Here is a 23,314-nt window from a genome sequence, read left to right on the forward strand (position 1 = left end):
TTAACACAAATCCCGATGGTAGAGGGAGCGTGCGATGTTTGATCACATCAACCTTGGAAACACTTACAACACATATCGTCACCTCACCTTTAGCTAGTCTCCATTTATTCCATAGCTTTTATTCCGAGTTACTAACACTTAGAGACCGAACCGGTATCTAATACCCTCGTGCTACTAGGAGTACTAGTAAAGTATACATCAATATCATGTATATCCAACATACTTCTGTCGACTTTGCCAGCCTTCTCATCTACCAAGTATCTAGGATAGTTCCTCTTCAGTGACTGTTCCCCTCATTACAGAAGCACTTAGTCTCGGGTTTGGGTTCAACCTTTGGTCTCTTCACCAGAGCAGGAACTGATTTCTCCCTTGCCCTTCTTGAAACTAGTGGATTTACTAACCATCAACAATTGATGATCCCTTTTGATTTCTAGTTTCGCGGTGTCAAACATCACGAATAGCTCAAGGATCATCATATCTATCCCTGATATGTTATATTTCATCACGAAGCTCTAGTAGCTTGGTGGCAGTGACTTTGGAGAACCATCACTATCTCATCTAGAGCATTAACTCCCACTCGATTCAAGAGATTGTAGCAATGAGATAATCTGAGCACATGCTCAACGATTGAGTTTTTCTCCCTTACTTTGTAGACAAAGAATCTTGTCAGAGGTCTCATACCTCTCAACAAGGGCATTAGCATGAAATCCCAATTTCATCTCTTGGAACATCTCATATGTTCCATGACGTTCAAAACATCGTCGGCGCCTCAATTCTAAGCCGTTAAGCATTACACACTGAACTATCACAAAGTCATAAAAGACGTGTATGTCAGATGTTCGCAACATCCACACACGACGCTCGAGGTTCAGCACACCGAGCGGTGCATTAAGGACATAAGCCTTCTTCGCAGCAATGAGGACAATCCTCAATTTACGGACCCAATCCGCATAATTTCTACTATCATCTTTCAACTAAATTTTCTCTAGGAACATATAAAAATTAGTAGAGCTACAACACAAGCTACAACATTATTTGCAAAGACCTTTTGACTATGTTCATGATAATTGAGTTTAGCTAATCATATTACTAATAAATCCCACTCAAATAGACATCCCTCTAGTCATTCGAGTGCTGCATGATCCAAATCCACTAACTCAAGTCCGATCATCACGTGAGTTGAGTATAGTTTCAGTAGTGAACATCTCCATGTTGATCATATCAACTATATGATTCATGCTCGACCTTTCGGTCTCTTGTGTTCCGAGGCCATGTCTGTACATGCTAGGCTCGTCAAGTTTAACCCGAGTGTTCCGCGTGTGCAAATGTTTTGCACCCGTTGTATGTGAACGTTGAGTCTATCACACCCGATCATCACGTGGTGTCTCAAAATGATGAACTGTCGCAACGGTGCACAGTCGGGAGAACACAATTTTATCTTGAAATTTTAGTGAGGGATTACCTTATAATGTTACCGTTGTTCTAAGAAAAATAAGATGCATAAAATGATTAACATCAGATGCAAATCATAACTGACATGATATGGCCATGATCTTGTGCTTCTTGATCTCCATCACCAAAGCACCGACATGATCTTCATCGTCACCGGTGCCACACCATGATCTCCATCATTGTGCCACCATCAAGGTTGCGGTGCTATTATGCTATTACTACTAAAGCTACCACCTAGCAATATAGTAAACGCATCTGCAAGCACAAACATTAGTTTAAAAACAACCCTATGGCTCCTGCCGATTGCCATAGTATCGACGTGCTAGTCGATATTTAACTATTACAACATGATCATCTCATACATCCAATATATCACTTCATGTCTCAGGCCATATCACATCACATGCATACCCTGCAAAAACAAGTTAGATGTCCTCTAATTTGTTGTTGCATGTATTACGTGGCTGCTATGGGTATCTAGTATGATCGCATCTTACTTACGCAAAGCCACAACGGTGATATGCAAATTGCTATTTAACCTTCTCCAAGGACCGCCTTGGTCAAATCCGATTCAACTAAAGTTGAAGAAACTGACACCCGCCAGTCATCTTTATGCAACAAGTTGCATGTCAGTCGATGAAACCGGTCTCTCAGCGTATGAGTAAGGTTGGTCCGGGCCGCGTCAATCCAAGAATACCGACGAATCAAGAAAAGACTAAGGAGGGCAGAAAATTCAACATCAACGCCCACAAGCTCTTTTGGTTCTACTCGAGATTTCATCTACGCATGAACCTAGCTCATGATGCCACTGTTGGGGAACGTCGCATGGGAGACACAAAATTTCCTACGCACACGCAATACCTACCCATGGTGATGATCATCTATGAGAGGGGAGAGTGAATCTACATACCCTTGTAGATCGCTAAGCGGAAGTGTATATAACATGGTTGATGTAGTGCAACATCTTCGTGATCCAAATCGCAGCCCGTCCCGCGATCTCATCACGATCCGTCCCGCGATCCCATAACGATCCATCCCGATCTAGTGCCAAACGGACGACACCTCCGCGTTCAGCACATATACAGCTCGATGATGATCTCTGCCTTCTTGATCCATCAAGAGGGGTGGAGAGGTAGATGAGTTCTCCAACACGACGGCGTGGTGGTGGTGGTGGTGAAACTATTCCAGGAGGGCTTCACCTAAGCACCGCTGAAACTAGACTAGAGGAGAAAAATATCTAGAGAGAGAGGGCAGCACGTGGCTGTTTTCTGTGTCTAAAAACCCTCAAAAACCTCTAGTATATATAGGAGGAGGGAGGGAGGAGGCTGCGCCCTAGGGCTGGCCCCTTTCCTTGCCGCAAGGAGGAGAGGAGGAGTCCTGCTCCAATCCTAGTAGGATTAGGACTCCTCCTTCCCACATGGAAACTCTTTCCACCTTGTGTTTTATCCTTCTCAAACCTCATGGGCCTTAGTGCGAGATTATGTCAGCCCACTAGGGGCTGGTTTGTATCCTCCGATAGCCCATAAGGCCCCTTGCGGCATGACACCCCTCCCGATGGTCCCCGATACCCTCCCGGCACTCCCGGTACACTACCGACGAGCCCGAAACTTTTCCGGTGACCAAAATAGGACTTCCTATATATCAATCTTTACGTCCGGACCATTCCGGAGCTCCACGTGATGTCCAGGATCTCATCCGGGACTCCGAACAACCTTCGGTCACCAACACCTATAACTCAACTATACCGAAACGTCACCTAACCTTAAGTGTGCAGACCCTGCGGGTTCGAAAACTATGCAGACATGACTTGAGACACTCCCCGGTAAATAAACAATAGCGGGACCTGGATGTCCATATTGGCTCCTACATATTCTATGAAGATCTCTATCGGTTGAACCTCTATGTCAAGGATTCAGTTAATCCCATATGCTATTCCCTTTGTCCTTCGGTATGTTACTTGCCTGAGATTCGATCGTTGGTATCTCTATACCTAGCTAGTTCAATATTGTTACCGGCAAGTCTCTTTACTCGTTCCGTAATACAAGATCCCATGACTAACTTCTTAGTCACATTTGTTGCAAGACTTATTGTGATGTTGTATTACCGAGTGGACCCCGAGATACCTCTCGGTCACACGGAGTGAGAAATCCCAGTCTTGATCCATGCCAACCCAACAGACAACTTTGGAGATACCTGTAGAGCACCTTTATAGTCACCCAGTTACGTTGCGACGTTTGATAACTTACAAGGTATTCCTTCAGTGTCCAGGTGTCGCATGATCTCATGGTCATAGGAACAGATACATTGACATGCAGAAAGCAGTAGCAATAAACTGACACGATCATATGCTACCTTCATAGTTTTGGGTCTTGTCCATCACATCATTCTCCCAATGATGTGATCCCATTATCAGGTGACAACACTTGTCTATGGCCAGGAAACCTTGACCATCTTTGATCAACGAGCTAGTCAACTAGAGGCTCACTAGGGACATTGTGTTGTCTATGTATCCACACATGTATTTGAGTTTCCAATCAATACAATTCTAGCATGGATAATAAACGATTATCATGAACAAGGAAATATAATAATAACCAATTTATTATTGCCTCTAGGGCATATTTCCAACATATTTATGAGGTCCAAGTGCTTTATGATATTTACCTTGAGATTGAGCCAACTATCACCCTATTCAGGCAGTTTTGTCTACATCAACCACTAAATAGATGTGAAGAATGGCCCAAGTGTAGATCTTGGTGGAATCACAATCCAGAAAAGGAAAACCTGAATCAAAGTTGGCGAGTCGTCCTAAAGTTGGAATGCCACTTGGTTCGACTGCAAGGACACTTCCCTAGTTGATCAGCATCCTCTGCCGGGTTATAGATCTAACCGGCTTAACACCATAAGTGAATTCCTGGGTTGGCCAAGCGATGAAGAGGAAAAACTGTTTTCTCCCATAATCTTAAGATTGAAAGCTTTGATGGCTCAGGGTCTCACCGGAATCGATCTAGTCCAGTGTTGATTGATCTAGAGGATTCAACCCCTTAGTCTACGGGGTGACTTAATGTGCAACTACACTGGCGTGATTTCAATGATGCTCACGTAAAAGTAATGAACTGAAACACAATGGGAGCATGATAAATCACATGACAAGAACATTTAAGTATAACCCACTTCCTATGATTAGGGATTTTGCAAGCAAATAATTTATTGTATCAATAATAAACTTGAATAGGAAGGCAAAACAAGCATGACTTCAAAGCCTTGAACACATAGGGAGGAAACTTGATATTATTGCAATTCCTACAAGCATATGTTCCTCCCTCATAATAATTTTCAGTAGCATCATGAAGGAATTCAATAATATAACTATCACATAAAGCATTCTTTTCATCATGCACATGCATAGAATTTTATTACTATCCACATAAGCAAAATTCTTATCATTCACAGTAGTGGGATCAAACTCAACAAAATAACTATCATGAGATACTTGATTGATATAGTCCAATTGAAAATTTAAATAATGATGAAAAATTTCATGGTTTTTAATAGATTTTATAACATACATGTCATCACCATAATCATCATATATAGCAACTTTGTTGTCATAGTCAATTGAAGCCTCTTCCAAAATAGTGGACTCGTCAGTAAATAAAGTCATGATCTCTCCAAATCCACTTTTATCATTATAAAAAAAATCAACACCCTCCAAAATAGTGGGATCATTAGTAACTATAGTTGACACTCTTCCAAACCGACCTTCATCAATATAATCATTATAAATAGGAGGCATGATTTCATCATAATAAACTTTCTCATCAAAACTTGGGGGACTAAAAATAACATCATCATCAAACATAGCATCCCCAAGCTTGTGACTTTGCATATCACTAGCAACATAGATATTCAGAGAATTCATACCAACAACATTGCTATCATGCTCATCATTTATGCCAAACATTTTACTGAATTCTTCTTCTATCAATTGAGCACAATTTTCCTTTCCATCATTTTCAAGAAAGACATGATAAAGATGAACAATATGAAACCATCTCAATTACATTTTTTTGTAATTTTCTATTTATAAAACCAAACTAGTGAAAAACAAGAAACTAAAAAGATTAATTGCAAGATCTAAATATATAACTTCAAGCACTCACCTCTCCGGCAACGACACCAGAAAAGAGCTGGATGTCTAGTACGCAAACTTATTCTTGTAGACTCGTGTTGGCATCCAAGCACAGAGTTTTGTAGGACAATAGAAATTTTCCGTCAAGTGGACGACCTAAGTCTTATCAATCCATGAGAGGTGTAGGATGAAGATGGTCTCTCTCAAACAACCCTGCAACCAAATATTAAAAAATCTCTTGTGTCCCCAACACACCAAATACAATGGTAAATTGTATAGGTGCACTAGTTCAGCGAAGAGATTGTGATACAAGTGTAGTTATGGTAATAAATATTGATTTTTGTAATAGGAACATAAAAAACAGCAAGGTAGCAAGTAACAAAAGTGAGAACAAATGGTATTGCAATTGTTGAAAATGAGGCCTAGGATCCCTACTTTCGCTAGTGCAATCTCTCAACAATGCTAATATAATTAGATCACATAAAAATCCCTCAACGTGCGATAAAGATCACTCCAAAGTTCCTATCTAGCGGAAACATAAGAAGAAATTGTTTGCAGGGTACGAAACCACCTCAAAGTTATTCTTTCCGATCAATCTTTCCAAGAGTTCGTACTAAAATAACTAGTTATCCTTCCCGATCGATCTATCCAAGATTTTGTACTAAAATAATACCATAACAAATTCAGATTCATAATACTCAATCCAACACAAAGAACCTCAAAGAGTGCCTCCAAGATTTCTATAGGAGAAACAAAGATGAGAACGTGCATCAACCCTTATGCATAGATTACCCGAGTGTTACCTCGGAAATCCACGAGTTGAGTGCCAAAACATATATCAAGTGGATCAATATGATACCACATTATCACCACGGGTATTCATAGAAAGACATAAATCAAGTGCTCACAAATCCATAAAAGTATTCAACCCAATAAAATAAAATCTCAAAAAGGAAAACTCAATTCATCATAACAAGATAGAAATGGAGAACACCATCTGATCCAACTATATTAACAAAGCCCGCAATACATCAAGATCGCGCCATCTCAAGAACACGAGAAAGAGAGAGAGAGATTAAACACATAGATACTGGTACAAACCCTCAGCCCCGAGGGTGGACTACTCCCTCCTCATCGTGGCCTCCGCCAGGATGATAAATATGGCCACCGGTGATGATCTCCCCCTCCGACAGGGTGCCGAAATGGTCTCCCAATTAGTTTTTCGTGGCTATGATACGTCCATTTTGCATCATGTTTTCATGTTGATATTTATCGCTTCTTGGGCTATTATTTCACTTCATGGTACAATTCTTATGCCTTTTCTCTCTTATTTTGCAAGGTTTACATGAAGAGGGAGAATGCCGACAGCTGGAATTCTGGCCTGAAAGTGGATCAAAGTTGAGATACCTATTCTGCGCAACTCCAAACGCCGTAAAAATCAACGAGGATTTTTTTCCGGATTTATAAAAAATACTGGGCCGAGGAAGCGCCAGAGGGGCTCCAGGGGTTGGCCACAAGCCTGCACGGCGCGACCACCCCCAGGCCGCGCCATGAGGGCTTGTGGGCAACCTGCTGGCCCACTTGCCCCCCTCTTCTGCTATATGAAGGGGTTCGTCCAGGAAAAATCAAAGAGGGAGCTTTTTCGTGGTTTCTCCGCCGCCACGAGGCGGAACTTGAGCAGAACTAATCTAGAGCTCCGGCAGGACGATCCTGCGAGGGAAACATCGCTCCCGGAGGGGGAAATCGTCGCCATCGTCATCACCAACACTCCTCTCATCGGAGGGTACTTGTCACCATCAACATCTTCATCAGCACCATCTCATATCCAAACCCTAGTTCATCACTTGTAACCAATCTCCTTCTCGCGACTCCGATTGGTACTTGTAAGGTTGCTAGTAGTGTTGATTACACTTTGTAGTTGATGCTAGTTGGATTAGTTGGTGGAAGAGTTTATGTTCAGATCCTTGATGCTACTCATTACCTCTCTGGTCATGAATATGATTATGATTTGTGAGTAGTTACTTTTGTTCCTGAGGACATGGGATAAGTCATGCTCATAGTAGTCATGAATTTGGTATTCGTTCGGTAATTTCATATGTTGCATGTTGTTTTTCTTCTAGTGGTGTTATGTGAACATCGACTACATAACACTTCACCATTATTTGGGCCTAGAGGAAGGCATTGGGAAGTAGTAAGTAGATGATGGGTTGCTAGAGTGACAGAAGCTTAAACCCTAGTTTATGCGTTGCTTCGTAAGGGGCTCATTTGGATCCACTAGTTTAATGCTATGGTTAGACTTTGTCTTAATTCTTCTTTCTTAGTTGCGGATGCTTGCGAGAGGGGTTAATCATAAGTGGGATGCTCGTCCAAGTAAGGGCAGTACCTAAGCACCGGTCCACCCACATATCAAACTATCAAAGTAACAAACGCGTATCATATGAACATGATGAAAACTAGCATGACAGAAATTCCCGTGTGTCCTCGGGAGCGTTTTTCCTCCCATAAGACTTTGTCCAGGCTTGTCCCTTTCTACAAAAGGGATTGGTCCACTTTCCTGCACCGTTGCTACTTTTGTTACTTGTTGCTTGCTACGAATCATCTCACCACACTATCACTTGTTATCGACAATTTCAGTGCGTGCAGATTTTACCTTGCTGAAAACCACTTGTCAGATCCTTCTGCTCCTCGTTGGGTTCGACACTCTTATCGAAAGTACTACGATTGATCCCCTATACTTGTGGGTCATCAAGACTCTTTTCTAGCGCTGTTGCCGGGGAGTGAAGCGCCTTTGGTAAGTGGAACTTGGTAAGGAAATATTCATATAGTGTGCTGAAATTTGTTGTCACTTGTCACTATGGATACTAATCCTTTGAGGGGCTTGTTCGGGGTATCTTCACCTCGAACGGAAGCACAAAGAGTTGCTCCTCAACCTGCTGCACCTACTGAAAATATTTTCTTTGAATTTCCTTCGGGTATGCTTGAGAAACTGTTGGCTAATCCTTTTACAGGAGATGGAACATCACATCCAGACTTGCATCTAATCTATGTAGATGAAGTTTGTGGTTTATTTAAGCTTGCAGGTTTGCCCGAGGATGAGGTCAAGAAGAAGGTCTTTCCTTTATCTTTGAAGGATAAGGCGTTGACATGGTATAGGCTATGTGATGATACTGGATCATGGGACTACAATTGGTTGAAATTGGAATTTCATCAAAAGTTTTATCCTATGCATTTAGTACATCGTGATCGGAATTATATTTATAATTTTTGGCCTCGTGACAGAGAAAGCATCGCTCAAGCTTGGGGGAGGCCTAAATCAATGTTATATTCATGCCCCAATCATGAGCTCTGATACGTCTCCATCGTATCTACTTTTCCAAACTATTTTGCCCTTGTTTTGGACTCTAATTTGCATGATTTGAATGGAACTAACCTGGACTGACGCTGTTTTCAGCAGAATTGCCTTGATGTTATTTTTGTGCAGAAATCAAAGTTCTCCAAACGTCCTAAAAATTTACGGGGAGCAGTTTTGGAAAATAAGAAAAATATCTGCGCCAAGTTCCATCTCAGGGGGTGGGCCAGTGGGCCACAAGCCCTGGCTCCGCCACCACCCCCCATGGTGGCGGTGGGCGGGCTTGTGGGGCCCACACGGCTCTGCCGCCCCCAACTCCAGCTCTACAAGATCCCTTTCGTCCCAGAAAAAAAATAAAAAGAGAAGTTTTCGTCGCGGTTTCGATACGGAGGCGCCGCCACCACCTGTTCTTCATCTGGAGGGCAGATCTGGAGTCCGTCTTGGGCTCCGGAGAGGGGAAATCGTCGCCATCGTCATCATCAACCTTCTTCCCTCTCCAATTCCATGAAGCTCTTCATCGTTCGTGAGTAATCTATTCGTAGGCTCGCTGGGCGGTGATGAGTAGGATGAGATCTATCATGTAATCGAGTTAGTTTTGATGGGGATTGATCCCTAGTATCCACTATGTTCTGAGATTGATGTTGCTACTACTTTGCCATGCTTAATGCTTGTCACTAGGGCCCGAGTGCCATGATTTCAGATCTGAAATTATTATGTTGTCACCAATATATGTGTGTTTTAGATCCAATCTTGCAAGTTGTAGTTACCTACTATGTGTTATGATCCGGCAACCCCGGAGTGACAATAACCGGAACCACTCCCGGTGATGACCATAGTTTGAGGAGTTCATGTGTTCACCAAGTGCTAATGCGTTGGTCCGGTTCTTTATTAAAAGGAGAACCTTAATATCCCGTAGTTTCCTTTTGGACCCCGCTGCCACGGGAGGGATGGACAATAGATGTCATGCAAGTTCTTTTCCCTAAGCACGTATGACGACACACGGAATGCATGCCTACATCACATTGACGAACGGGAGCTAGCCACATATCTCTCTGTGTTATAGCTGTTGCGTGATGAATATCATCCAAACAAATCACCGACCCATTGCCTACGAGTTTGTCCTACTGCTGTTACTTGTCTTGTTTTGCTGCTGCTACTACTGTTGCTACTGCTGTTACTTATCTTGCTCTGCTGCTGCTACTACTGTCTGCTACTGCTGTTACTTGTCTTGCTCTGCTGCTACTGTTGCTACTATTGTCGCTTGCTACTGTTGCTACTTGCTACTGCTGTCACTACTACTTTTCCTTGCCGCTGCTACTGCTCGTTACACCGCAGTTACTCGCTACTTTGCTACTGATACTTTGCTTGCAGATACTAATCTTTCAGGTGTGGTTGAATCTGACACATTCAGCTGCTAATACTTGAGAGTATCCTCTCACCTCCTATAGGCGTACCAACAAATTTGGGTTGAATACTCTATCCTCGAAAACTGCTGCGAACCCACGCGCTGGTGGGCCATCAACAACATTCTTCTAGTTCCGTTGCCGGGAGTGCTAGCAGCATTCTTCTGGTGCCGTTGCACGGGAAGGTTTGTTGTCATCAACATTCGTCTAGCCATCGCCAGAGATTGTAATCAGCATTTTTCTGGCGCCGTTGCGGGGGATTGCAATCAAGCTCTCGAGAGAAATTATCATTCAGAACTTCTATGCTCGGCTTTCTCACGATGATCGCACCATGCTTGACACTTCTTGTACCAGTGCTTTTATGAAGAGAGATATTGACTTCAGATGGAATTTATTGGAGAGAATTAAACGCAACTCTCAAGATTGGGAGCTTGAAGAAGGTAAGGATTCAGGTATGAATTTCACGTTTGATTGCGTTAAATCCTTTGTTGAGACAAATACTTCTTGTGACTTTAGCGCTAAGTATGGACTTGACTCTGAGATAGTAGCTTCAATGTGTGAATCCTTTGCTGCTCATATTGATCTCCCCAAAGAGAAGTGGTTTAAATATCATCCTCCTTTAGAAGTCAATGTAGTTAAACCCACTCAAGTTGAAGAGAAAGTCATTGCCTATAATGATCCTGTGGTTCCCAGTGCTTACACTGAGAAACCACCTTTCCCTGTTAGGATAAAGGATCATTCTAAAGCTTCAACTATGATATGTAGAGGCTATATTAGAACACCTACACCCCTGAGCAAATTAGAGTTGAACCTAGCATTGCTATTATCAAAGATCTTCTGTCCGACGATGTTGAGGGACATGATATTCACTTCTGTGACGATGCTGCTAGAATGGCTAAACCTCACGCTAGAGACAAACATAGGCCTATTGTTGGCATGCCTGTGGTTTCTGTTAAGATAGGAAATCATTGTTATCATGGTTTATGTGACGTGGGTGCTAGTGTCAGTACAATACCTCAATCCTTATACGATGAAATCAAATATGAGATTGCACCTGTTGAGATAGAGCCTATTGATGTCACCATTCAGCTTGCCAATAGAGATACTATCTGCCCTGTGGGAATTGTTAGGGATGTTGAAGTCTTGTGTGGTAAAACGATGTATCCTGCTGATTTGCTCGTTCTTGCTACCGCACAAGATAGCTTTTGTCCCATCATATTTGGCAGACCCTTCCTCAATACTGTCAATGCTCATATTGATTGTGAAAAGAAAACTGTCATTGTTGGCTTTGAAGGTGTGTCACACGAGTTCAATTTCTCCAAGTTTGGTAGACAACCTCATGAAAAGGAGTTGCCTAGTAAGGATGAAATTATTGCCTTAGCTTCTATTGCCGTGCCTCCTACTGACCCCTTAGAGCAATACTTGCTTGAGAATGAAAATGATATGCATATGGATGAAAGGGATGAAATAGATAGAGTTGTCTTAGAACAATATCCTATCCTTAAGAATAACTTGCCTGTTGAACTGCTTGGGGATCCACCCCCACCAAAGGGTGATCCTGTGTTCGAGCTTAAACAGTTGCCTGATACTCTTAAGTATGCCTATCTGGATGAAAAGGAGATATATCCTGTCATTATTAGTGCTAGCCTCTCGGAGCATGAAGAAAAGAAGTTACTAAATACTCTGAGGAAGCACCGTGCTGCTATTGGATATACTCTTGATGATCTTAAGGGCATTAGTCCCACTCTATGCCAGCACAAGATTAAAACTAATCCTGATTTCAAACCAGTTGCTGATCATCAAAGGAGATTGAATCCTAAGATGAAAGAAGTAGTAAGGAAAGAAATACTAAAACTCCTTGAAGCGGGTATTATCTATCCTATTGCTCATAGCGATTGGGTGAGTCCGGTGCATTGCGTCCCTAAGAAGGGAGGCATTACCGTTGTCCCTAATGATAAGGATAAGTTGATCCCTCAGAGGATTATTACTGGCTATAGGATGGTGATTGATTTTAGAAAACTGAATAAAGCCACAGGAAAGATCATTACCCTCCGCCTTTTATCGACCAAATGCTAGCAAGGCTGTCTAAACACACACACACTTCCGCTTTCTAGACGGTTATTCTGGTTTCTCCCAAATACCAGTTGCACAATCTGATCAGGAGAAAACCACTTTCACCTGCCCTTTCGGTACCTTTGCTTATAGACGTATGCCTTTTGGCTTATGTAATGCACCTGCCACCTTTCAAAGATGTATGATGGCTATATTCTCCGACTTTTGTGAAAAGATTGTCGAGGTTTTCATGGATGACTTTTCCGTTTACGGGTCTTCTTTTGATGATTGCCTCAGCAACCTTGATCGAGTCTTACAGAGATGTAATGACACCAATCTTGTCTTGAATTGGGAGAAGTGCCACTTTATGGTTAATGAAGGCATCGTCTTAGGACATAAAATTTCTGAAAGAGGTATTGAAGTCGATAAGGCCAAGGTTGATGCAAGCGAGAAAATGCCATACCCCACAGATATCAAAGGTATAATAAGTTTCCTTGGTCATGCTAGTTTCTATAGAAGGTTAATTAAAGACTTCTCTAAGATTTCTAGGCCTCTTACAAATCTCTTGCAAAAGGATATTCCTTTTGTCTTTGACAATGATTGTGAGGAAGCCATCGAAATACTTAAGAGGGCTTTGATAACTGGACCTATTGTTCAACCACCTGATTGGAACTTGCCTTTTGAGATCATGTGTGATGCTAGTGATTATGCTGTTGGTGCTTTTCTAGGGCAAAGAGTTGATAAGAAGTTGAATGTTATTCACTATGCTAGTAAAACTCTAGACAGTGCCCAGAGAAACTATGCCACTATGGAGAAGGAATTTTTAGCAGTCGTGTTTGCATGTGAAAAGTTCAGGTCTTACATTGTTGATTCCAAAGTCACTATTCACACCGATCATGCTGCTATTAAGTACCTCATGTAGAAGAAGGACGCTAAACCTAGACTTATCAGATGGGTTCTCTTGCTACAAGAATTTGATTTGCACGTTGTCGACAGGAAGGGTGCTAATAACCCAGTAGCAGATAACTTGTCTAGGTTGGAGAACGTTCTTGATGACCCACAACCTATTGATGATAGCTTTCCTGATGAGCAATTGAGTGTCATCAGTGCTTCACGTAGTGCACTGTGGTATGCTGATTATGCAAACTATATCGTTGCCAAATATATACCACCTAGTTTCACGTACCAGCAAAAGAAGAAATTCTTCTTTGACTTGAGACACTACTTTTGGGATGATCCTCACCTTTATAAGGAAGGAGTAGATGGTGTTATTAGACATTGTGTACCTGAACATGAACAGGGACAGATCCTACAGAAGTGTCACTCCGAGGCCTACGGAGGACACCATACGGGATATAGAACTGCACACAAGGTATTGCAATCAGGTTTCTATTGGCCCACTCTCTTCAAGGATGCCCGTAAGTTTGTCTTGTCTTGTGACGTATGTCAAAGAATAGGTAATATTAGCAAACGTCAGGAAATGCCTATGAACTATTCACTTGCATTGAACCATTTGATATCTGGGGCGTTGATTATATGGGACCTTTTCCAAAATCCAACGGGTATACTCATATCCTAGTTGCTGTTGATTATGTCACTAAGTGGGTAGAAGCTATCCCCACTAGTAGTGCTGATCACAACACTTCTATCAGGATGCTTAAAGAGGTTATTTTCCCTAGATTTGGAGTCCCTAGATATCTAATGACTGACGGTGGTTCACACTTCATTCATGGTGCTTTCCGTAAAAGCCTTGCTAAGTACGATGTCAACTATAGAATTGTGTCTCCCTATCACCCTCAGTCCAGTGGTCAAGTAGAGCTAAGCAATAGAGAGATTAAACTTATTCTGCAAAAGACTGTCAACAGGTCTAGAAAGAATTGGTCTAAGAAGCTCGATGATGCACTGTGGGCTTATAGAACTGCCTATAAGAATCCCATGGGCATGTCTCCGTACAAAATGGTGTACGGTAAAGTATGTCATTTACCTCTTGAGCTAGAGCATAAAGCTTATTGGGCAATCAAAGAGCTCAAGTTTGATTTCAAACTTGCCGGTGAGAAGAGGTTATTTGATATTAGCTCGCTTGATGAATGGAGAACTCAGGCATATGAGAATGCCAAGTTGTTCAAAGAAAAGGTTAAGAGGTGGCATGATAAGAGGATACAAAAGCGTGAGTTCAATGTAGGTGATTATGTCTTGCTATATAACTCTCGTTTAAGATTCTTTGCAGGCAAGCTTCTCTCAAAATGGGAAGGTCCCTATGTTGTTGAGGAAGTATATCGTTCCGGTGCTATCAAGATCAACAACACGGAAGGCAATTGTCTGAGATTTGTAAATGGGCAGAAAATCAAGCATTATATCTCAGGTACTCCCATAAATGTTGAAAGCAATATCATCAATACCATAACTCCGGAAGAATACCTAAGGGATATTTATCAGCCTGTTTCAGACTCCGAAACGAAAAGGTATGTGTTTCGGTAAGTAAACAGAGTCCAAAACTTTTCCAGTAGGAAATTTTCTCCATTTTGGAATATTTGAAAAAATACAAAAATTGGAAGTAGTCCGGAAAGTGCGCGAGGAGGCGACAAGCCTGCACGGCATGGGCCCACCCCCTGGCCGTGCCGTGAGGGCTTGTGGCCACCTCGTGCGCCTCCCGAACTCTGTTTTCGTGCAGGGTACTCCTTCAGGTCTGGAAAAAATCATTATATATACTCCCGTTTGGTCTGACCCCTGCATCATGCAGATTTCCTCTGTTTTTCGTTTCAAGCCTGTTTCTGTTGCAGATCTAGATCGCTATGACTTCTCCAAAAGCTCCGAAGGACAAGATCTTCGAGAAGGTCATCAATCCCTACCTCACGGGAGTGCTGCAACACCCTCAATCTATCGAAATGTGTGAGGGAATGTTGCACATCCGTGATGTTGAGGGGCCCAAGAAGACCGGAAGCGTGGAGACGAGGCTCGAAGCAATGGAGCAACAAGTCTTCAAGTGCCAAGGGATGGTGGAGCGTGGACTCAACGCCAACCACATGATGATCACGCAGTTCACCAACAAGCAGAGGATTGATGACAATGACATCGGGAAGCACCTCTCCAGGCTCTATGACAGGATTGATCAACTCCAGGCCCAGATATATGACGTGCAGAACCAAAACTGTGAGTATGAGTATAGATTTAAATCAATACGGTTGGCTACAAATTTGAGGATTCCGGAGACTCGCTCATCTTTCCATGATGGAGCACCTATGCCTTGGAAGACGGAGGATCAAACCCATGTTGCAACAACTCTGCCACCATCACCACCAAAGGAAGACAACTGAGCATTGGTATGGGCAATCCCCTTGGCTTGTGCCAAGCTTGGGGGAGTTGCCCCGGTATCGTATCACCATCACATCTACCTTTGTTTTAGTTTTCCTTTTCAGTTTTCTTTTTCTCTAGTAGTTTAAAAGTCTTACTGTTTTAGTCTTGAGTTTTGCTTTGTGTCACCCCCGATGTATTCGAGCTCGTGAGCCATATAATAAAGAGTGTCTTAGTTGAAGGGCTTTGCCTCTTGCCATGATCAAAAGAGTGAGAATAGAACAAAAGCATGAACGATCATGTAATGGTCTTATGGGAAGTGATGGCTTCACATCTAAAAAGAATGAGGATTGAAACTTGTTGAGGGTAGGCAAACATAGACCTTGGTCATTGTTGCAATTAATAGGAAGTGATAAAGAAGGAGAGGTTCACATATAAATATATCATCTCTGACACCATCTATGATTGTGAACACTCACTAAACTATTACATGCCTAGAAGTAGACATTGGACAAGGAAGACAACATAATGAATTCTGTTTGCTTGGCTCCGAACAATGTTATATGATTAGAGATCCCTTAGCATGTGACGATTGTTTCCACCTCATATTAGCCAAAACCTCCTGCACTAAGTAGAGATACTACTTGTGCATCCATAAACCTTCAAACCAGTTTTGCCATGAGTGTCCACCATACCTACCTATGGATTGAATAAGATCCCTCAAGTAAGTTGTCATCGGTGCAAGCAATAAAAATTTCTCTCTAATATGTATGATCTATTAGTGTGTGGAAAATAAGCTTTGTGCGAACCTGTGATGAGGAAGACATAAAAGCGACAGACTGCATAATAAAGTTCTTTATCACAGGAGGCAATATAAAGTGACGTTCCTCCACACTAAGAGGACACACATCCAAACCTCAAAAGCGCATGACAACCTCTGCCTCCCTCTGCGAAGGGCCTATCTTGTACCTTTACTTTTTGCCCTTGAAAGAGTCATGGTGATCTTCACCAATTCCTTATTTTTCCTTTATCTTGGCTAACGTCATATGCTTGGGAAAGATCTATATTCATATGTCAACTTGGAGGTAAGTATTCATGAATTATTATTGTTGACATTACCCTTGAGGTAAGCAGTTGGGAGGCAAACTATAAGCCCCTATCTTTCTCTGTGTCCAGCTGAAACTTTGATCTCATGAGTACCACGTGAGTTGTAGCAATTGTAGAGAATGAATGAATGAAAGAATGATTGAGTATGTGTCCAGCTGAAACTTTGATCTCGGTAAGGTTCTTGATCCATGCTTTACTTTGTGAAGGAATTATCACTTTAGCATGAGAGATTATATGTTGGTATTGCTGTGCTGAGCATGATCATGATGCATGCATGTTCGTATCTTGTTTTGTCGACACCTCTCTCCCTAAACATGTGGACATATTTATTGAGTTAGGCTTTCGCTTGAGGACAAGCGAGGTCTAAGCTTGGGGGAGTTGATACATCTATTTTGCATCATGTTTTCATGTTGATATTTATCGCTTCTTGGGCTGTTATTTCACTTCACGGTACAATTCTTATGCCTTTTCTCTCTTATTTTGCAAGGTTTACATGAAGAGGGAGAATGTTGGCTGCTACTGCAACAAAAGACCTTCCAACGGCGCCAGAAACGTGCTACGGCACGAGGAATCCTTCTGCTACGGCTACGCCTTAAGGGACTTCCTAGGCAAATATGCAAAGGATTTCCCCCGTGGACTTGGAGCCTTGCGTTGGTGTTCCTTCGAAGCGGAAAGGGTGATGTAGCGCAACGGTGGTAAGTATTTCCCTCAGTTTGAGAACCAAGTTATCGATCCAGTGAAGGAGTATCTCAAGTGCCTGCACAAACACAAAAAGCTTGCTCCCAACGCTATGAAGGGGTTGTCAATCCCTTATAGATTGTTCGCCAAGTGAGAACTGAAAGCAACAAAGTAACAAAGCAAAGTAAAAGTGAAAGTGGAAACGATAGGTGTGAATAGACCCGGGGACCGTAGTGTTTACTAGTGTCTTCTCTCATGAAAGCAAGTAGACGGTGGGTGAACAAATTACTGTTGAGCAATTGGTAGAACCGCGCAAAGTCGTGACGTCATCTATGGCAATGATCATATCTATAGGCATCACGTCCAAAACAAGTAGACCGATACTTTCTGCATCTACTACTATTACTCCACACGTCGACCGGTATCCAACATGCATCTAGTGTATTAACTCCAAAAGAACAGAGTAACGCCTTAAGCAAGATGACATGATGTAGATGGACAATCTCATATCTACGACAAAGCCCACCTTGTTACCCTTGATGGAAACTACACGATGTGTGCCTTGCTGCCCCTACTGTCACTGGGAAAGGTCACCACACGGTAAGAACCCAAAACCAAGACTTCTCCCATTGCAAGAATCATAGATCTAGTTGGCCAAACAAAACCCAAGACTTGGAGAGACTTACAAGGATATCAAATCATGCATATAAGAAATCAGCAAAGACTCAAATATATATCATAGATAATCTGATCACAAATCCACAATTCATCGGATCTCGACAAACACACCGACAAAGAGGATTACATCGAATAGATCTTCATGAAGATCATGGAGAACTTTGTATTGAAGATCCAAGAGAGAGAAGAAGCCATCTAGCTACTAACTACTGACCCGTAGGTCTGAAGTGAACTACTCACGAGTCATTGGAGGGGCGATGATGTTGATGTAGAAGCCCTCCAACTCCAAAGTCCCCTCCGGCAGGGCACCGGGAAGGGTCTCTAGATGAGATCTCGCGGAAACGGAAGCTTGAAGTGGCGGAAAAGTATTTTCGTGGATCCCTTGATTTTTTCTGTATTTTAGGGAATATATAGGCGAAGGAGCTAGGTCAGGGGGCGCCAGGGAGGCCACAAGCCTGCCATCCGCCGCCCCCTGATGGCGGATAGGGGGCTTGTGGGCTCCCTGTAGCCCTCCTGGCTTGTCCCACAAGCCCCGTGATCTTCTTCCATTCGGGAAAAATTTATTTCGGGGATTTTATTCCGTTTGGACTCTATTCCAAAATCAGATCTGAAAAGAGCCAAAAACACAGAAAAAACATGAACTCGCACTTGGCACTGAATTAATAAGTTAGTCCCAAAAAAAATATAAAAGGTACATAAAACATCCAAAGATGACAAGATAACAACATGAATCCATCAAAAATTATAGATACGTTTGAGACGTATCAAGCATCCCCAAGCTTAACTCCTGCTCGTCCTCGAGTAGGGAAGTGATAAAGAATGAATTTTTGATGCTTTCATGCTACCTAGCATAGATGTCCTTTGTAACTCCTCTGATGTGACATGAATGTTCAGATCCATTAGATTCAAAACAATAGTTTGCTATTGACGTGGAAACAATAATAATTCAAGCAAACTAGCAAGGTAATCATGAACTTTCAAAGTAACAAGGCCAAAAGAAAGTTATGCCTACAAAAGCATATAGTCTGGCTATGCTCTATCATCATTGCACAACGAATTTAAATCATGCACAACCCCGGTATTGGCCAAGTAATTGTTTCACACCTTTACTTTCTCAAACCTTTTCAACTCTCACGCAATACATGAGCGTGAGCCATGGTTTTAGCACTATAAGTGGTGTGGAGTGTGGTGGAGGTTGCAAGACAAAAAAGGAGAAGATGATCACATTAACTAGGCATATCAATGAGCTATGGAGATGCTCATCAATAGATATCAATGTGAATGAGTAGGGATTGCCATACAAATGATGCACTAGAGCTAAGAGTATGTGAAAGCTCTTAAAGAAAACTAGTGGGTGTGCATCCAACTTGCTTGCCCACGAAGACCTAAGGCAATTTTGAGGAAGCCTATCATTGGAATATACAAGCCAAGTTATATAATGAAAATTTCCCACTAGCTATATGGTGGTGATAAAACGAGAGACTCTCAATCATGAAGATCATGGTGCTTAATATGCACAAGTGTGGAAAAGTGGTAGCATTGTCCCTTCTCTCTTTTTTTTGGATGGGCTCTTTGGCCTCTCTTTTTTTTATCTTTTTTTATATTTTGGTGGGCATATTTGGCCTATTTTATTTCCTTACATGGGACAATGCTCCCTCAATGATGATCATCACACTTTCAACTCAAAACTTAGAGCAACGATGACTCTATATGGAATGCCTTCGGTAGTGTACCGTGACAATGATCTAGCATGGCATAGACATTAACGGAAACATCATGCTAGCTATCTTATGATCATGCAATGGCAATGTAGAAGTGGTGGCACATGTCATGGTGGTAGTTGCATGTCAATATATCTCGGAATGACTTTGAAAAAGCCATAGTAGATAGGTACGGTGGCTGTTTTCAGGGAGGCTAATGGTGGGTTTTGTGCACCGGCGAAACTTGCACGACACTAAGAAGATAGTGATGGTGGAAGGTGAAAGTGCATCTAAACCATGGACTCAACATTAGTCATGAAGAACTCATATACTTGTTTCAAAAGTTTTATTAGTAATCGAAACAAAACATTCAACACATACTCCTAGGGGAAGGGTTGGTAGGTGTAAACCATCGCGCGATCCCTACCGCCACTCAAAGGATGACAATCAAAAGACTAATCATGCTCAGACTTCATCACATAGCGGTTCACCATACGTGCATGCTACGGGAATCACTAACTTCAAGACAAGTATTTCTAGATCCACAACACCTTACTAGCATAACTTCAATATTACCTGTGACAGCCCGATGCTGACGTTCCAGAAAATTCCCCCTTTATTCCGTTTCCGGCGTGTGTTTAGTTTTATTCGTTGCATCATCGCATCATGCATGGCATAATGTCATCTGTGTTTTGTCGGTGTTGCTTGTTGCTCCGTGTTGTTAGGTGTTAGTGCTTTGTGAGTGTGTCGTCGTTTGTTGGCGTGATGAGAATGCGTGCGTGAGGGCCACCGCTTAACCCTCTTGCACCGCCGACCTAAACCTTCTCTCCCGTCTCTTTTATTTGTTGTGCGGTTTGCTAAAGTTTCCGTTTTAACCCCGTCAAAAGATTCGTCTTCTTTTAAAACCCTTTTATAAAATGCGGGGGTAACCCTTAGGTTTTTATTTTATTTCTCCGTCCGTTTTATTTTAAAACCGTCCCATTTTATTTTCTCTTTTAAAAGGGCCTTTATTTTATTCTTTAAATAAAGAGGTTTTATTTAATTCTTCAAAGGGGTTCGATTTTTATTTTTTTTGTAAACGGGTTTTAATTTTATTTCTTCAAAAGGTTTTATTTTATTTGTTTTTAAAATGCCCAAAACTATTTCTTATAGTGGGGTATGTTCTTAAGTAGTTAAAAGACATTTTCTTTATTTTAATTTTTCTGTTAAAACCTTTTCTTGTGAGTTTCTATTTTTTTTCTTTTTCTTTTAAAAAAAGGGAAAAATCAAGTTTAAAAAAAACCCAAATGGGGGAGGAGCCGGCCAGGCCGAGGCCCAGCCAGCCCCCTCCCCTGACCTAGCCCAGCCCGAGACCCCCACCTCCCCGTGTGTCTCCCGTTCCTCCCGATTCCCCTTGTCCCCTTCTTCCTCCCAGCGCCGCCAGCTCGCGCCGTCCCGCGCCGCCATGGCCTCGAGCAGCCCCGTCGTCGGCCTCCTACTCCTCCTCCCGTGTGCTGCCCGTCCTGCGCGCCCCCGCCGACGAGCTCGCCGTTCCCCGCCCCGCGGTGCTCGCCCCGTCGCTCTCTCCCCGTCGGTGCCGTCCCCGCGCGGCCGCCCGCGAGGGCCTCTCCCCCGCCGTGCAACTCGCCGTGGACGCGGCCTCCATGGCCTCGGACCTCGCCCCCGCGCGGCATGGCCGTCGCCCCTGCCTCCTGCCTTCGCACCAGCAGCCCCGCCGCGCCGCCTCGCCGCCTCCGCGCGCAGTCCCCTCCTCGCGAGCCCTCACCGCCGTGCTCGCTGCTCCGCGCCGCCTTGCCGCCTTGCTGCATGCCGAGTCGTCGCCGCCATGGCCTCTCCAGCGCCGAGCTCCCTTCGTCGGTAGCCCCTGCTACAGCTCGCCATGGCTGGCCTGAGGCCTCTGCGCGCCGCCGTCCTGTCGTGCCCGCCGGTGCGCCCCCCTGCTCGCTTGCTGCCGAGCTGCCATGGCCAAGGTCTCGACCTCCTGCTCTTGCGCGTGCTGAATTTTTGCCTGAAGCTGCTGCCGATGCATGTGTTGATGTTGCCTGTGCGAGAGATGCTGCTGCTGCCTGCTTGCTTGTCGCGCGCTTGCTGCTAAAGTTGCTGATGCGTTTGCCGATGCTTGTGCTGGTTCCTGCTGCCGCTTTGCTGCCGTGTTGCTGCTGTGTGCTGTTGCTGTGCTAGTTTGCTGCGCTGCCTAGCTTGCCGTTGCTTGCTGGCTGCTTGCCTGCTTGCGTTTTGCTGCTCCTAGTAGTTGCTGGATGTGTGCCATAGCTGCTAGTGCTTGCCTAGTTGATGCATGCATTTTGCTTGCTGCCATGCTGTAGCATGCTTGCTAGCGTGCATGCTAGCTTGCTCTTGCTGGCCGTTGCTTAGATGCTATTACTAGCTTGTGTTAGTGGCCTGCCGGTGTGCCTAAAGCTGTTGCTGCTGTGCTGCCGCTGTCGCTGATGCCTTCCTGAGCAGTTGCTGTTGTGTCGCGTGCCGTCGTCGCGTGCACGATCACCACCGTCGTGGGTCTTTGACGAGGTCGCGAGTACCACGACGTCCTCGACGACCCCGGAAACGAGTCCGACTTCCCCGGACATCTACGAATTCGTGAACGACTACCGACGCCGAAGACCTGAGAACCACGACGCCGAGCGAACGACTACCGTCCACGAGACCGTGTACCACTACTTCAACTACCGGCGCGTGTACGACTACTTCCACGACGACCACGACGTCCGCTACGAACCGATCCGCTCCGTTATGCACGCTTCAAAGGTATAGCGATGGGTCATGTCGTGTACCATGTGCTAGTGAGGTACGGATGTATGAGTGGTTTGAGTTGAATGCATGTACGCACCGTATGTATGCACCGTTTGTTTGCCCGTGCACGTTGTCTTCCTTTTCGTAGTGCCCTCGACACATGGGAACTCGGTAGTCGGGGTCACCCCATCTTTATTTAGCGTTCCCGCGCGCGCTCCCTATTCGTTGTCACCCATATCTCGTCGAGTTATCGGGATAGGAACGTTGCCGTGGCATCGTTTCCGATTTGCCGCCATGGTTCCCTTTCACTCGCCGTGGCGACATCTGTTTCTTTCCCTTTTTGCCGTGAAGTAATGAACTCGCATGCATAATGCATTCATGGCATAACATATTGTGTTGCATGTCTTTTGTGCCGTAGATCCGATCTATGTTTCGCGTGTTACCCGACTAGGATGTCGTCTAGGACCATCGCTTCACCCTTGCCATGTTAACAACAATTTAATATTGCCGTGTAAATAATCGGGAGTGATTTAAATAATTAAACGTGGAGTTTCGTCGATATGCAACCCATTGCATATCGAGCTTCACTTAATGTGTAGTGTTTGCGTGAGGTGAATTGCCATGCCATCCCTTGCATTTTAACCTGTTCATGCATCATATTAGGGTTTGCATCATGTCTTGCTTTGTGGTGGTGAATACTTGTGTTGGTGTTTGTTTCCGGTTT

This window comes from Hordeum vulgare, chromosome 7H, assembly GCF_904849725.1.
Source record: "Hordeum vulgare subsp. vulgare chromosome 7H, MorexV3_pseudomolecules_assembly, whole genome shotgun sequence".
NCBI classification, from domain to species: domain Eukaryota; kingdom Viridiplantae; phylum Streptophyta; class Magnoliopsida; order Poales; family Poaceae; genus Hordeum; species Hordeum vulgare.